This window comes from Macaca thibetana, chromosome 1, assembly GCF_024542745.1.
Source record: "Macaca thibetana thibetana isolate TM-01 chromosome 1, ASM2454274v1, whole genome shotgun sequence".
NCBI classification, from domain to species: Eukaryota; Metazoa; Chordata; class Mammalia; order Primates; family Cercopithecidae; genus Macaca; species Macaca thibetana.
In genome coordinates, this window is record NC_065578.1 from 63,718,176 (window position 1) to 63,735,570 (window position 17,395).

Sequence of the window (17,395 nt, forward strand, 5' to 3'; positions counted from 1 at the left end):
GACTTTGGGAGGCCGAGGTGGGCGGAAAACCTGAGGTCAGGAGTTCAAGACCAGCCTGGCCAACATGACAAAACCCTGTCTGTGCTAAAAATACCAAAAATTAGCTGGGCATGGTGGTACCTGTCTGTAATCCCAGCTACTCAGGAGGCTGAGACAGGAGAGTCCTTGCACCCAGGAGGCAGAGGTTACAGTGAGCTGAGATCGTGCCACTGTACTCCAGTCTGGGTGACAGAGCAAGACTCTGTCCCCAAAACAAAACAGTGTGACATATCTTCATGGAGCTAATAGACAATTAAGCAAGAGGTTCACCAAAGCTCGGAGAGAGCTACCAGAGAGAAGGCACAGGGGACTCACAACAGCATATAGATGCTAACTCATGCAACTTGTAAAATCACTCATGTACAGTACCAAATACAGTGCCTGGTTCAGCACATTAGAACTACTTATTTCTCTTCTTTATTTTTTCACTATTCAAAACTGAAATACTCTGTTTTCTAAAACATTTAGTTTGAAACTGTATTGGATTATATTCCTTGTATCATCGTTATTTCTGAGATTTTTAAAGTTTACTGAATCTTTACTTTTGTGCTGGGAGGTGCCTTCAAGGCTAATTTCCTTATAGACGGGGAATCTGAAGCTCAGAGCAATGTGGCTTCTTGCCTATGTTTGCTGAAATAACTGGTGATGGGGCCTAGATGAAAAGCTCAGTTTCCTTGATCCAATGGCACTTCTACCACACTATAGCATCTCTTAGTATTTGAAATGTGAAACAAGATTGAGTCTCAGGCCCCAACTTCTTGGTTTTCAAGTTTTGCATGCAGAGTCTTAATTTCAAATACTTCTTGATATTCTGATCTCTTGTCTCCCTATCAGGACTGACATCTACAACTCAGTTGTCTACTCTGTCTCCTATTCTTGCTGTCTGCTACCTTGCTGGGCTAATTTGGCGGTTTCCTCTGGAGAAATAACCAGAAAGAAAGTGCAATAATCGTGTGCTTAAAGTACATTGATCATTTCTCTCTTTGCAACTTGCAGAATGGAGAAACATCTAAAGTATGAATTATTTCAGCCTTGCTGTAGCCAGCTTTCCTAGATTTATTAAATAGAACTGATTTCCCTGTTAGTTTGGGGTGTACATTGTTGAAGTAGTGCTGACCAGCTGCGAACTGGACAGCATTCTGATACAGCAGCTCCAGCATCTTGTATCAGCAATCTCCAGGTGTCTTGATGTTTCTTGAAGTCATGACAAGCCTCTGGACACAGTGTTTTACCAGCAGCATTTTGTACAACTATTGGTTGTTTTTACCAGACTGGATGATGTTTATCATGTTAGAGGACTTGACCAGCCCCTTATGGGCTGATTCTTATCAGTTTTCTTGACCATTGCCTTAAAGGCACCTAAGCCTCCATAAAATTGGATTCTAGCAACTGGAACGATATTATTCCTTAGTTCATTGCAGTCATGTTCAAAACTGTTTGCAGGTACACAGAATCAGTGACTGAAACTCAGTGGCAGAAGACAGGCCAGAATGGAATCTGCCACACACATTGCAAAACATGCAACCCTAGGGAGCTCAGTAGAACTTTTGCCTGATAAGTTAGAGTATGATTGTATTAGGAGATGGTAAAACTCAGAGGTTCTTATTCTGGGCTCCACAGAATTCAAGGAGTCCAGGAACTTGATGAGGAAAAAAATTACAATACGAACCTCTAACTAAAATCAATCATTTCTTTCCAAGACATTGTAGACAACAGATCCTAACGGTATTAGCAGCACATGGAGAACTTTATCACAGAAACAAATATTTCATATATAATTGTAGATTTCTACAGATAACTTGAAATGGCATAATCTTCACTACTTTGAAATTACAGTAGTTGTTGGACCCATCGTTAGAGATGTTGTTAATATATTAATAAAGAAGCACATATTACTGTGTTACAGCTTTAAAAAATTATAGCGGGTGTTCTTTACAATCTTGTGTGTTTTATGCATTTAAACATATGATTCTTGGAGATTCTCATACTTCACTGCCCTGTCCCTGAGCCGTGTGAAACAGAAGAAGCTAAGAACACCTGGCTGAGGATAGGCTGTGGTAACCAACGAATCCTTATTATCTCAGTGATTCTACACATCTTTCTGTTTAATATGTCTTCTAAGAATTGATGTGGCCTTCTTCTATCTTGAGATGTTAACATCTCAAACTGTGACTTTCAGCTTTGCCTCAAGAGGGCAAAAGAGGCATGAAGAGCTCACCCTCATTCGTGTAGGCTTTGGCTGGGTAATGACACAGGTTACTTCTGATCAGCCCATTGGCCATGACTGGTCACATGACTCCACCTACCTGCTCTCCACCTATGGGAGAGCACTTGAGAATTCCAGTAGGCAGCGTACACATATCTGTTTCACAGTGGTATGCTTTTCATTGGCCAGTAGTGTTTGGCCTTGTGTCTTCAACATATGTGCCTGTTGGGAATGAAGTTTTTGGTGTTGCAAAAAAAGAATACCTTTTTATAATCTTTGAAGAAGAACTTTCCCATTTCTTACATGCCTAATAAATATCTTTGTTCTAAGTAGTATCCTTGATTGGGCTTGCAAACAAAACAAATGAAACCCAGAATAGAACTTTCATAAAATCCAGTATTGAAGTTCATACACAAATTATAAGAATTAACCTACTGCGGCCAGGCTCAGTGGCTCATGTCTGTAATCCCAGCACTTCGAGAAGTCAAGGCGGGAGGATCCCTTAAAGCCAAGAGTTTGAGACCAGTTTGGGCAACACAGCAAGACCTTGTCTCTTAAAAAAAAGAAAAAAAAGAAAAAAAGAGGCTGGGCGCTGTGGCTCACGCCTGTAATCCCAGCACTTTGAGAGGCCAAAACGGGTGGATCACCTGAGGTCAGGAGTTCGAGACCAGCTTGGCCAACATGGTGAAACCCCGTCTCTACTAAAAATACAAAAAAGTAGCTGCGCCTGGTGGCGAGTGCCTATAATCCCAGCTACTTGGGAGGCTGAGGCAGGAGAATTGCTTGAATCTATGAGGCGGAGGTCGCAGTGAGCCGGGATTATGCCATTGCACTCCAGCTGGGTGACAGAGGGAGACTCTGTCTCAAAAAAAAAAAAAGAGAGAGAGAGAAAAAATTAACCTATTTTAACTTATTGCTATGCAGATAGTAAGAGTTTATTATAATTCTTATATAATTAAGCTACTTCTTGCAAATAAAGATTCTCTATTCCTTCCTCCTGCATTTTAATAAATAAAGAAGAAATTAAGAGGAAAGTGCAACAAACTTACTACCATTATATTTTCTAGGAAATAAGTGAAAAGAAAAATAGTTATAGCCAGAATAATAAAGTGATTTTGATGCACTGACTGTATTTCTTGCCTCTCTTGGAGTTCACAACCTCTCGCTCTACCAGCTCTATCTTTATTTTATGTATCATTTCTCTTGGGATAAAACCAACTTCACTCATCATGACCAGAGGCCTTCCAGTCAGATTGGCAGCTGTATTCTTGGATTTATTTTAGTCTACGTTCACCTCTTTGAACTGATTTATGCCTTTTTGTGTTGATGCCTTCAGCAGTTAATTTCATAGTTTAACTACTTTTTCTGTAAGAAAATACTATCTGAACAGTTTCTAGAAATTACATCTACTTCTGGCAAAAACTGCTTCTAGTGAAATTACTTCGACTTCTGGTGTATTTGTGCACAAGAATACCAAACCATAGTAAGTGTAATACAAACACCTGGAAATATTACTTACCAGTACCTTTCTCCCAAATTAGGGACTTTCTCCCTGCAAGGTGTAGAAGGATGGCTATTCCACTTTCTTCCAAGGCTGATGAAAAAGAAATGGAAGTGACTTCCACTTGAAAATCATCAGCTCCATCTCACTTTGAATACAACACAGTTGATCTTTTAGGGGCTTATGTGTAGATTTAAGGCTGGCCTAGATGCCTCTTTGCTGGCACCTATTAAATAAACAGAGTAACTAAATGATAGGTAAAAGGTCTAGAACTCAGGTGTCATTACTGAAAGGTATTCTTTTTTCCCCCTTCACTTTCTTCTCGATAGAAATTCCCCAACAGGCCCCGTGTGTGATGTTCCCTGTGAGGTTGGGGGAGGGGGGAGGGATAGCATTAGGAGATATACCTAATGTAAATGACGAGTTAATGGGTGCAGCACACCAACATGGCACGTGTATACATATGTAACAAACCTGCACGTTGTGCACATGTCCCCTAGAACTTAAAGTACAATTAAAAAAAAAAAATTCCCCAACAGCAAGTTGGATATGATAGAAGACTTAGCTTTACTTTACATAATATTTAAGGTTAATTGTTTTTGGATGTTTTCCCAGTTGTTGTTGTTTTCAAAGGCTAAGGAAAAGAAGCAACAGAGATTTTTCCTTGTTTTGAATAGAGAAGACATACAACAACTTAAACAGGACAGAAAATATTGGAAGTAGATGCCTTTCCCACAATGGAGCTGTGAACTTCTCCTGTAATGTACACTTCATAGCTGTCTTATTTGAGCAAATCCTCCTGAGCCCTAAAATTGATTTGTTGTATTGCTTCCACATTTTTTGCCAACAGTTATTTAGACAGAGCTGAAACATATTAAACACTGTTTGAGTTCCCCATTGTCCTGTCTGGCACTCTTGTTTCCATCCATAATGTACACGGGTGTACATTAGATCACTAAGGGGCTCATTATTACTGAATTCCAGCCAGGGCTTCATTTCCTAAAAAACACATGTGCCTGCCTGGTATTGCTTGTAGGCTTTAAACTCTACTTGTCCTTCTGTGTGTGTGTGTATGTGTGTGTGCATGCATGTGTGTGTGTGTGCGCGCATATGCATGTGTGTTGTTTTCAGATAATAGGTACAGCATAAAATATTTTTAGATTACAATTTTTGTTTCTATTGCACATTCTCTTATGCTGGGGGAATTTCAGGTTAAAAAGGAAAACACCAACTCTGTCTAATTAATGTCAAAATTTAGGTGAAGTAGGTGAGCAGTGGTTGAAAATTTGTGGTAAGTAGAAGAGTATGAATAAAGTTAACTGCAATTAAAACCACTTAACCTGTAGTTACATTTCCCAAACCCAAGTGGCAGCCTTAAAACTGACCACTGAATTATGGAAACTGAACGGAAAAAAAGCTTTGGTTCATTGCATCAAAGTATTTTTCTTTTCCTATTTTGGGTGCATTGATCTCCCTGTATTCCCTGGTGTTGCTGGAAAAACTTGGTCAAAATGGATAATTACTTTTTTTATTTAGTTGCATGCTCTTCAAAAGGCAACAGCAAGTATTCATTAATTTCCATCTGATAGAGCCGAACTTTTTTTTGTGGTTAAACAATTGAAACAGGAAATGACCCAAGATACAGTTTCCATGACACCCTGTCACTTGGATCCAGTTTTCCAGAAGATGAAAGACCAAAGCCGGCTTTTGATAGTGAGTAACTAATTGGACTGCCTGATAGTGGGAGTTTTTTAATGTGAAAAATAAAGGAGAAAAAACTGGAACAGCTGTGTTTTGGTACAGTTGTCTAATCCCCAGATAAAACACTCCAAGGACATTGAAATTGAATAATGCCTTTAGTGAAGGGGAAAAATTTAAAATCTGTCAAAGCACTGGTTTACTTTAGAGAAAATACAGAATATATTTATGTGGAAAAAAAAAAAAAAAAAAAAAAAAAACTCCAAAAATTTCCAGAGCCAAGATACTAAGTGATGCCTTTGTATCATCTTTGTTCATACAAAGTATGATTTCATATTTTTAACATGAATTCTTACATGTGAATAAAGAGAGTACTTGCTAGATTACTTTTTCAGTCAACATTTTCAGATGTGTCACTGTGTAGCATGGTGGGTAGACCTGAAGGGTTTTGTTAGAAGGATGAAAAAGTTTTGTTTAACTCATGTTAAACAATTTGAGGCATACAGTTAGAAGTGTTTTTACTGATGAGTCCCCCCATACATACATAAATGTAGGTTCCAATTGTTTATATTTTGTAGAGCTTCTTTAGAGAATTCAATGTGAATAAGCCAGGGATTTGTTAGACTAATGGGTAAAACTTCCAGTATACTATTGGGGAGATCATTGTTTTGGGCTCAATTCCAGGCCTTGCTAGCCTGTGACGCTGTTTCCCTTTCTTTTGTAAGTGAAGAGGTTGGGGATAGTCCTTATATAATAGCTCTTGTTGTTCTGCCTACTTTGGAAATGTAGGACAAGCACTGACCTCTTCTAACATAAAGGTAACCCTGATGGGCACAATGGAGATACACGTGCAAAGGTGAAAATATTTTTATTTTTTTGAGACAGGGTCTCTGTCACCAAGGCTGGAGTGCAGTGGTGCGATCATAGCTCACTGTAACCCCCACCTCCTGGGCTCTAGCGATCCTCCCACCTCAGGCTCCCAAGTAGCTAGGACTACTGGTGTGTGCTACCATGCCTGGCTAATTTTTGTATTTTTTTTGTAGACATGGGGTTTTGCCATGCTGCCCAGGCTGATCTCAAACTCCTGAGCTCAAACCATCCCACCTGCCTTGTCTTCCCAAAGTGCTGGGATTACAGGCATGAGCCATCGCACCCAGCTGCTGAAAATGTCTTAAAAGGAGAAGACACTTTTTTACTTAAATGTGACACATTTAATCACTGGAACTTAATGGCATACATTAGAACTGTTTCTTGAGGAACAGGGTCTTTGACTTAATGACTTTTCTAGCAAGTCTCGACCTTTCTCTTTTGGGTGTACCAGAATTCTATCGTCAGTTTTCCATTAGTTGGATTTACCTGTTGGGTTTAATTCTTTCATTTTGTATATAGGTACCTCTGCTTGGTTTCATTTTGCTTTCCTAAGCAAGGGAGTAGAAACAGATGTTAAGACTGAAATTGTACTATATTTAGGAAGATATAAATAAATATATCTTCCACTATGGTATAATGGAAAGATATACTGACCTGGAGATACTCATGGGCAACGTACCCGTTGTAAATCCCCTCCTTTGCAAATCGTACCTACTTTGAGGTGGATGGCAAGTTCTGTGAGGCCTGGGACCTCTCTCCAACCGTTTTACAAAGCCCGCAGTGTAGCGCTATGCCTATCTGATTGAGACACTGATCAGATGTTTGAATGGATTGTGAAGACAAGGTGCGAGGATGTACACCAGGAGCACAGAGTGGCTGTTCAAGAAATGGTGATAGTTTTTGTTTATAGTTTCATTTCCATGAATTGATATTTTGATATTGATAACAGCAGTCTTTGAAGCCAAGATTTCCAAACTTTTTTCTGGAAAGAACTTTTTTTCTTCCTCACCCAGAAGAACATTTCTTTTCTGGATGTAGTTCAGATTTCTTCTAAACTGGCATCTCACTTGGTGTGAAACTAGAGGTAACTTTTTATTAAACCACCACCCAGTTTTAAGCTCTGGATGACCGTGCAGGAACTGCTTTTGTTTTCCCAAGGCCACCAGCCCCAGTGCAGATGGAAAGGAACAAGATACACGAGGGCAGTCAAGAGCCACTGGGGAGCCCCCGTACTGCTCAGCCCCGGGAGCCACAGGCATTACTGTCAGGGTGGCTGTCTCCTTATTGCTCATCTTGCAACTATGACTATGCTGCGAGGTCTGGAAGGGAGGGGAGAGGAGGGGACATTCCTCCTGCTGTACCCTTGGAGGCTGCGGGCTTTCCTGGGCCTCGGAGAGCGGCTCAGCGAAGGCCCTCAGCTCAGGGGCCTGATTAGGTGCACAAAATCGCTGTAGCCAGACCGGACCTCCCCGCCCCCGGGCCGCGCCCCGCCCCCTCCTCTGGGGCACACCCCACCCCGCCACTCCTCCCCTTTCCTGGGCCCACCCTACCCCGCCGATCCTCCCTCTCTGGGCGAACCCTGACACCCTCACCCCTTCCCCCTCCCTGGGCGCACCCCATCCACGCCCAACTTTCGCCCCTGGACCCCGCCGCCCCTCCCGCTCTTGGCCGCGCCCCGCCCCGTCTTCCCGGCGCCCTCCTTCCCGGGCCAGCCTTCTCCCTGACCCTCCTGCCAGCCTCCCGGACCCCGCGGCCCGCGAGGCGGCTCTTTGTTCCCCCGCCTCGCGCCTGGCCCCGCCCCGCCGGGTCCTCCTCTTCGTCCCCGGCAGCTCGCTAGTCTCTCCCCTCGCCGTTCTTCCCTTTGTCTTCCACGCCGACACCTCACCTGCCCCTTCAGCTCCTCTTGCCCTGCCTGCAAACCCCGGGTCGCCACCTCCACATCCCTTCCACTTCTACCTGCCTGCCTTGGCCTGCATTTTGTTCTTTTCAAACAAGGTTGAAATGGTAGCCCCACGCACAATCCGATGGTGTGTGGAGGCACTGCCCTGTCATTGCAGTCTGCACGCCTTCTTAAATGCCAGGCGCGAGCAAGGCTGACCAGGAGCTGCCGATGGGCTTCACGTGTCAGACTGGACTGACACCTGCCACATATTCATTGAACTTTTAATAAGCACTGCCGCTGTGCTTGGCGTTTTGCTAGGCTCTAGAAATAAAAAATTCAGAGGGGCCAAAGTTCTTCAGGGATGCAGACAGGTGATAGAACCATCATTGGTTGAGCACTTGCTAAGTGCTAAATACTTTTTCCTGCATTATCTTGTGTAATCCTCACCACCACACCCAATGACGACCTATTAATGCTCTCTAGGTGTCTGGCAGTGTTCCAAACAGTTTATGTGTATTACTTTGTTTGATCTTCCCAACCACCAATGAGGTAAGTACTGTTATTTTAATGCAGAGGAGGGTTATGGAGGGACAGAGATTAAATGACTCAGAGCTACATGCTCATGACAGCAGAGCTAGGAGTCAAAATCAGGCAGGTTGTAGTGGGTATACTGAGAGAAAGTGCGTGGTTTTTTTCCTAGTTGGAGTGAAGTGAATGTGTCAAGAAAGATTCAGAGGAGGTTACTCTTATGAAAAGTATCTGGTGTATCTTGTGTCATGGTTTTGTTCTTGCCCAGTACTCACGGTGATAGTTTAGAGAAGATGTTCAAAGAGTACCTAGAAAATTGTTTTAAATACAGTTAAAGCTGTTTGGTATTTTCACTGCGTTTTTCTGTATAATACATCAAATTGCCTGTTCTTTGTTCAAGTAGCTCCCCCATTAGAGCATGTTTTTTTGGAACAGTTAGGAACCTGTAGTTGTAAAGTCATTGAAAACCTTTGGTAGATAGGAGCTGAATTTGCTTTTCAGTTCTTTTTGTGACTTGTTAGGTAAGAATTTCAACTTACCTATAAAATGAGATTAATAGTAAACTCTGTCATCTCTTGTGAGATGTGAATATTTTGAGGTCCCAAGAAAAAAGGCCTTGGAAGTTCATGACTTGTAAATTAGTATGTATTTCACACATCATGCTTTGAAGGTTGTTCTTGATGTGTTAGGATAGGACCAGGACACTGACTTTAGGATCATAGCTACCTCCACAGAACCTCCCCTCATTTCTCCCAGCTAGAAAGGGTTCCTTTTACTCTACTTTTCGTGCCTCGATGGTACTACTTACTGGAGTCTTGCATTATAGTTAGTTGTATCACTTCTGCCTGGCCCACTATGTTATACATTCCCTGGGGTCAGGGACTGCCCTAGCCATCTTTGCTTTGTCCTTGAGTTCGAGGCCACAGTTGAGACCACAGCATATGCCAATTGAGTTGAGCTAGTGAGCTGCCTGGTTAATGTTAAGATGAAAGGTGATGTTTTTACTTTCATTGATGTTGTTGTTATCTTACTTTCTGGGGTGGAAAAACGTCTTGCATAGGTAGATGTGGAGCATGGGCTCTAAAGCCTCTGCGGAAGAAGCAGGGGCAGGAAAATGGGAGAATTGGAGTAGGAATCCGCAGACAGTCCAGGAGATAGAGAATGTGGAAACTCAAAAGTAAGAATAAGCTTTCAGGAGCTGAGAGTGAGAATGGAAATTCAGCTCCAGAGGGAAAATAGCTTCTTTTTGATTTGTCAAAAATGTGATATTTAGCAGAAAAAATACACCTTTAGGGGTCAGAAGACTTGAGTTCAAACCACCAGTATGTTGTCTGGGCAAATAATTTAAAGTTGGGGCCTCCATGTCCTCATCTTTAAATCTTAAAGTAGAAAAATGAATGTTATCTCATCTCCTGTATTAGTCCATTCTCACACTGCTGTAAAGAAATATCTGACACTGGGTAATTTATAAAGAAAAGTGGTTTAATTGGCTCAGGGTTTCATAGGCTGTACAGAAAACATGGCTGAAGAGGCCTCAGGAAACTTAAAACCATGGTGAAAGGCGAGGGGCAAAGCAGGTACATCTTCACATGGCCAGAGCAGGAGGACAAGAGAGAGAAGGGGGAGGTGCTACACGCTTTTAAACAACAAGAATTTGTGAGAACTCAGTCATTATCATGAGAACAGCAAGGGGAAAATCCACCCCCATGATCCAATCACTTCCCACCAGGCCCCTCCCTCTTCCAACATTGAGGTTTACAGTTCTACATGAGATTTGGGCGGGGACACAAATCCAAACCATATCACCTTCCTGATGTGTTTTTATAGGAATTACATGAGAATGCCTGGAGAGGTGTTCTTGAATTAAGTGTAAAGCACTACACAAATGCTAGTGTGAAGGTGGGTGAGAGCTTCTGGTGGAAGAAATAGCACTGGATTTAGCAGAGGCTGTGAGAGCATATGGTCTTTTTGTGTGTGTGTGACCTTGGATTCACAAATATATCTGTCTAAACCTCAATTTCCTCATGTGTAAAATGGGGATAATCATGCCTACCTTACATGAAACAGACCTGCCAGGCAAAGCACATATGAGTTGGGTCTGTCCTGGAAAACTTCTTTCAGTGATTGATGTTAAACACCTGCTACCCTTAGATATGTTCCTCCTCAGTCCCTAAGTTGTTCTCTCACTAAGCCTGAGAGTAAGAGGGCTAAGGAAGACAGAGATGTACCGCATTTAGAGAACCATACTCAGTCTTCTGTTAAGACACTCCCAGGTCTGACACTGGTTTACCGTCACAGGCTGTTTATTACTCTGAAGCCCAAGACAACTTCTGCAGTCTGGATAAGTTGCCTCCCTAGTTCATCTTTTTATCCTTGAAAAAGGCCCAGGGCTCCCAGGCATTTTCTTTTCTTTGGTGTCTCCTGCCATTCCCCACCCCCAGGATTCTCCTCTTTCTGTGATTGGCTGCTACTCCCCTCATCTTAGCTGCCCAGAAGACAAGCACAAAGGGAATTTTTTTTTTTCCTTTAAGGCTTTTATTGCTAATTATAAGAGAAAAAGCAATAGGGCAACAGGACTGAAAATTTAATGAAGTTCATACTCTTTCTTTCTCTGTTACCTTGTTCCTAACTGTGAGTATGGATGAAAAATCCTCTCTGCTTTTATTTCTGAGGGTTGGGGCTGCTCATCTCTTTGAACTGTCATTAGCAAAAGGCCCTATAACTCCCTCTACCTTGGCACCTTTCATGCCTGTGGTACCCGCCCCTTGTAGCAAGTGTGGAGTTTTCATTTTGTAGAGATCTCCAGACTTGGTAATAACAAGTTCACTGGGCTTCAGCTCTGCCCAGGAGGGACTAATTGCAAAGTAAATCCCAGGCCGTAATAAGGAATTGATGAAAGAGCACCATCTTTAATCCTTTCTTTGGCTTCAGCCACTTGTTATTAAAAAGGTGTATTTGAATCAACTAAAGATGAACAGCTTTATAGTTCATTTGTCTTTCTTGGCTAAAAAAACAGTAGGAAGGAAAAGGATCTTAGGGTAAAACGCTCAAGTTATTCAGTAATTTTATAAGTCTTTATTTTTCTTTGACCATGAAATCACCTAGGGTGCTTTTTAAAGTAGAGAAGTTTTGTTAAATCTCCAAGGATAGAAGGAAAACACTACAACATTATATATAAATGCAAAATTAAGACTGTGAGGTGGATTTTGTGATATTTTTCAAAACCTAATCTAGATACCTATTTTAATATTGTGACATTTGCATCCCTTCTCAGTTTATTAACAATAGGAGAGATTTATCTAAGACATAGCAGAGAAAATGATTCTCAAATGAATACTCTTAGATGTATTTTGTCTTGCATGATTACTGTTAAGATTTTTCAGTTTAGGATTAGGAAAAAATAATACCTTTCAGAAAAACATATTTTTTAAATGCTGAAAAACTGGCAACCCAGATAGAACATGTCCCACATACATACATTTCACATTTATGATAGAATACTGAAGAGAGATTATAACATTCATATAAAACCAATATTTAGGGTGACTTAGAGTACTAGTTAAAACTGCTTTTTAAGGAAAATTTTAATGGGAGTCAAGAACCAGGAGCCTGGGGTGGATTCTCAGTGCTGGTACGTGACCAGTTGCGTGAACCTGAGCAAATCAGTATCTTCTCTTGTCACAAAAAAGGAATGGGGAGGTAAAGTAGAATTGCTTCAACAGCATTAAGATGAAGATTCAGTGAAGTTTCGGACACTTATTGCTGTTTCAGCTGACTTGCATCGTTGCATCCTTTCGGCTCTAGGAGCTGGTGGGAGCTACAGGGGAAGGCAAGTGATCCTGTCTCCTGCTATGGCAGCTGGGTCAGTATGTATGTTACATACACTAGGCCGTTAAAGACTATTACCTGGGACTTTGAGCATTAGGCAGCAATAGAAATGGGACAGCCAATAATTTTAAGGTTATGGAGAAAAAAAGAGAGTCCAGTGACAGCCAGGTATTCACAGTCGCCTTTCAGCAAGGCTCTTTAGGTGACTTGATCTCCTGGGCGATGTTCTCAACTACCTAACCACTAAGTTTCTGCCTCTTTTTTTTTTTTTTTTTTTTTTTTTTTTGAGGCGGAGTCTTCACTTTGTTGCCCAGGCTGGAGTGCAGTGGCACCATCTCGGCTCACTGCAAGCTCCGCCTCCCGGGTTCGCGCCATTCTCCTGCCCCAGCCTCCCGAGTAGCTGGGACTACAGGCGCCCGCCACCGCGCCCGGCTAATTTTTTGTATTTTAGTAGAGACGGGGTTTCACCGTGTTAGCCAGGATGGTCTCGATCTCCTGACCTCGTGATCCGCCTGCCTCGGCCTCCCAAAGTGCAGGGATTACAAGCGTGAGCCACCGCGCCCGGCCGTTTCTGCCTCTTGTTGTGTTTCTAATGTCTTTCTAATAAATCTTTTTTTCTGATTAAGTTCATTTCTGTCTTGTTATTTTGTTTTTCTGGTGGTCATTATCCAGGTTTGCACAATTTTTAAATTGCTAAAACCAGAAATTGCCAGAGAGATTGGCTCACTGGGACAAAGATTCAGTTACATGCAGACCATGCCGAGTGCTCCTGTAAATCTCTCGCAAGATTGTGGTATGATTTAAGTAAGATGTTGCATATTGGAGTGCTGTGGGTCCTTGAAAGTTCAAGGCACGTATAATTGTTATTCCTGGAGATTGTAATGAGGGGAATATCTATGGGCTTAATATGACTGTGAGTACATTGGGATTTGGAGCGTCAAAGTCCACTGGATTTGGTAATGGTTCTGGTCCTTGTAGTGGAGAATTCATTTTCCTTTTGCTGATATCTATGTGGCAGGTAAAACGCCTTTTAGATCATAGATATTTTGGACTGTGCTTATTTTTAGTGTACCTAAGATCTCTACAGGTATAGGACATTAAAGCAGATAGAGTATGGTATGTAGTAGGTTTGCAAATGAAGGAGACTAATCGTACTTCTGCTGTAGAGCAGGCAGTGTACTTTAATCTGTTTTTTTCTCATTTGATGTTACTTCTTCTTATTTTATAGATGAGGAAATCCTCATGAGAGGAAGTCTTAGTACCTTGTCAAGTATCAATTAACTATTGTAAGGGAGATTGAACATTCACATCCAGGGCTTTTATATTTCACAGCCCTGGTTCTTTCCATTATAGCATGCTAGGATCATGAGAAAATAAAGATGTGGAAGAAAGACCAGAGAAAGGAGTAGGAATTGCCTCGGAAAATAAATAACCATCAGATTCCAGAGAGAGGTTATTAGAAAATCTAGAGTTCAGACAAAAAATTATAAAATTGCAAGATTAGAATGGACCTTAGAGAAGTAGAGCTCACCACCCTCTCCAGCTCATCTCTGTCTCCACCGTCTCCAAGTGGTCACTCAGCCTCTTCCCGCTACAATGATGGGGAGTGTCTTACTGCAGAAGACAATCTGTTCCATCTGTGTTTAGCTCTGGCCACGAGGAAATGATTCCCTGTGAACCCCAGGATTTCCTTTGGCTCCAAATTTACAAAGCAATAATTAGCACTTTGAACTGGGAAAGCTAGGCAGCAAAGTGGTTATGAACCCCAGCTCTAGAATACAATTGCCTTCGTTTGAACTTGAAATGGCCTTTCTCAGCTTATCAACTGTGTCCTTTTCTCATCTGAACCTGGTGGCCACCTCACAGTGTTGATATGAGAGTCAGATGAGATAAAACATTTGGCATAGTCACTGGCATGTATAGTAAGACTTTTTAATAAGATTTTATATATAAAGTTACTGATTGTTATTATTTTCCATAACTCTACGAGTTAGAAATTATTATTCACACTTTCTAGATCTTAGAAACTGAGGGACCTGCCTGACGGTCACTGAAAAAGCAAGCAGGGCTGGGCATGGTGGCTCAAGCCCGTAATCCCAGCACTTTGGGAGGCCAAGGCGGGTGGATCACCTGAGGTCAGGAGTTTGAGACCAGCCCAGCCCACATGGTGAAACCCTGTCTCTACAAAAAATAGAAAAATTAGCTGATCATGGCGGTGCACATCTGTAATTCCAGCTGAGGCTGAGGCACAAGAATGGCTTGAACGCAGGAGGCAGAGGTTGCAATGAGCTGAGATCACATCACTGCACGCCAGCCTGGGTAACAGAGTGAGACTCTGTCTCAAAAAAAAAAAAAAAAAAAAAAAAAAAAAAAAAAAAAAAAAAGAAGCAGAAGCCCCCTAGGTTTCAAGGGCAAATGATTCGACTTCTGCTCTTCCCCTTTTAACATTTGCTGCTGTTCGTCCTCTACTTTGAATGGAGAGAGGCTACTGCAGGCCAACTGGAGTAACTAAGACAAAATAACAGTCTGCAGGTGTGGCTAGGGACACACACATCCCTGCCAATTTCAGGCTAAATTCAACATTTCCACTCCTCAAGTTGCTGTACCTTCCTCTTTTCTTTCTCCTAAAGAGTAATTTTCATTTGAAACTGTTATTTCAGTCATTTGTATTCTCTGCTCATCAGCACATGGATTAGTTGTCACTTCAGGTATTTGTTTTGAATAGCTACACAAAAAGTCTTTTGGGGGAGTAGAACTTTGTTTTTCAGTATATACATGTGATAAGCTTGATGTGTGGTTTAAGTTTTTTCTGCCACCATTTAAGTGACTTCTGGACTCTTTCATAATCAGGCTATTTATTTGACAAAAGGTAAGATACACTTTATATTAGTGAATGTTAATCTCTGACCTCTGGATATTTTTACACAAGTTCATGCCAAACAGAGGCACAAATTTCCATCCTTGTTCTGTTTTTCTATTCTCCATTTCTGTTGTCACATTCTGACAGCCTGCCACCAGAGTTCAAATCTTGATTCTATTGCAAGCTGGGTTACTTTGAGTAAACCACATTAATTTCTTCCCTCTGCAAATTTACAGCAATATTTCTGTGTTCATCTGAGTCATTCTGTGTCAGGTTTTCCCAACCTTAACACAAATGACATGTGATGATGGCAGGGGAGGGGGCTGTCCTGTGCATTTTGGGATGTTTAACAACCTCTCTGGCCTCTACCCACTAGACACCAGCAGTAACTTCCTCCAAGCTAAATTATCCCCAATTGAGAAATACTGTTCTAAGATGAAACATTGTTTTATATTGAAAGGCTGCTGTAAGCCATAGAGCTGTAAGATAACTACTAGACATTTTATTAAATATCTGCTTTATGTAAAGCAGTGTGCTGAGTGCCATGGAAAAAAGGAGGCAGTAACTATGTGTAAGGGTATCCTTGCTTCCCAGCAGCTATGGCAGGGGGAAGTGATACAGGTAGAATTTGATAAATCTGTAAGATTCAGGAGGTATTTCAAACACAAGGCATTTGACCTTTGAGTTGCATCTTACCAGGAATGGTAGCGATGAAAAAGACTCAAAGGAAAGAGTGCTTAATTTCTAGTCTTTTAATGGGCTGGCAGTCAGGAAATGGAAATGAGTGAAGTAGGTAGGCCTTGAATGCCTATGACAGAACTGGAGATGGTAGGAGCCACCTAAAGGAAACAGTTGCTGTTCAATGGAAGCCACTTGTTGGCAGCAGGAATGTTAGTCTGGGGATGCCAGATCTTCTAGTTTTTCAAAAGATGTTGGAAATTCAGATTTTTTAAAATGTGAAATTTCCTGAATTTTAAACATTAGCTCAATTTAAAACAACAACATATGTGAGTCAAACAAAACACCTACGCAGATTAAATTAAGTTGCCAGTTTGCAGCTTCTGTTCCAGATAATCTTTTTAGGAGGGACATTTCTCTCATTCCTGTCTCTTAAACAATTGGAGGAAAAGTTAAATTGGTATGTTCCTTCATACTTTATACAATTCATTTCCATCATGTTTTACTTTCTCTGTTTGAACCTTAGCTATCAAGATAAAGTTTAGATCTGAAGTGTTGCTCTAAATAAAATAACATTTTGGAAACTGTGAACATCCCTCAGTTAAGAATTCTCCGGGGTCTTCAGCTAAAAGTGAAACCTGGAATGGTTGCCAGTGAATGCTTTTTGTGGCCTTGGAAATTCAGAGTGATTTATCACTTGTTGGTAATAACTGGAGGCCTCTATATACAAGAAAGGAGTTAAAGGTAAAGAGGCCAAAAATAACAAGTCTAACCATATGGCTTTTTTCAAGAGGTGTCCATATGGCTATCTAGTTAAAAAGGACTCTTGCTAGCTTGACTGTGAGTTTTCTCTTTTGTAGCTCAATATAAAAGTCTTTTAGCTTTAACATTGTAAGGAAGAAATTCCTAGGTTTCACTTCCAGGTTTTGAAAAACTGAACTGGGCAGTGGGGGAGGAATGTAGTTGTAGGCAGCCAAGTTAGATGCATAGTTGACCATAGGATCATTGGTATTTACCACAGCAGCAAAGCTATGTGATAACTCCTATTTATATTCTTTTTAGTCTCCAGCAGTAGTTTAGCTTTTTATGATGGTGTCAAAGTTCCAAGTCTGACAGTCTAGCTCAGTGTGCCTTCTTGTTCTCAAGAATGGAACATGCAATACTTTGTCAAATGCCTTGGTGAAATCAAGTTATGTATTAATGCATACAATTTCTACCTGTATATTAAATTAAGTGGCATAATTTGACCTGATTTGTTCTTACAGAATCCAAATTTGTTCTTAGTAATTATAATTAAATGACCTA

At 41.3% G+C, this 17,395-nt stretch overlaps 1 protein-coding gene across 1 annotated transcript in view; it reads left to right on the plus strand.

Annotated features, from left to right (window-relative positions):
• Window positions 1-17,395, plus strand: part of CACHD1 (cache domain containing 1) — a 225,867-nt gene that overhangs the window by 27,144 nt on the left and 181,328 nt on the right. The window lies entirely within an intron of this gene.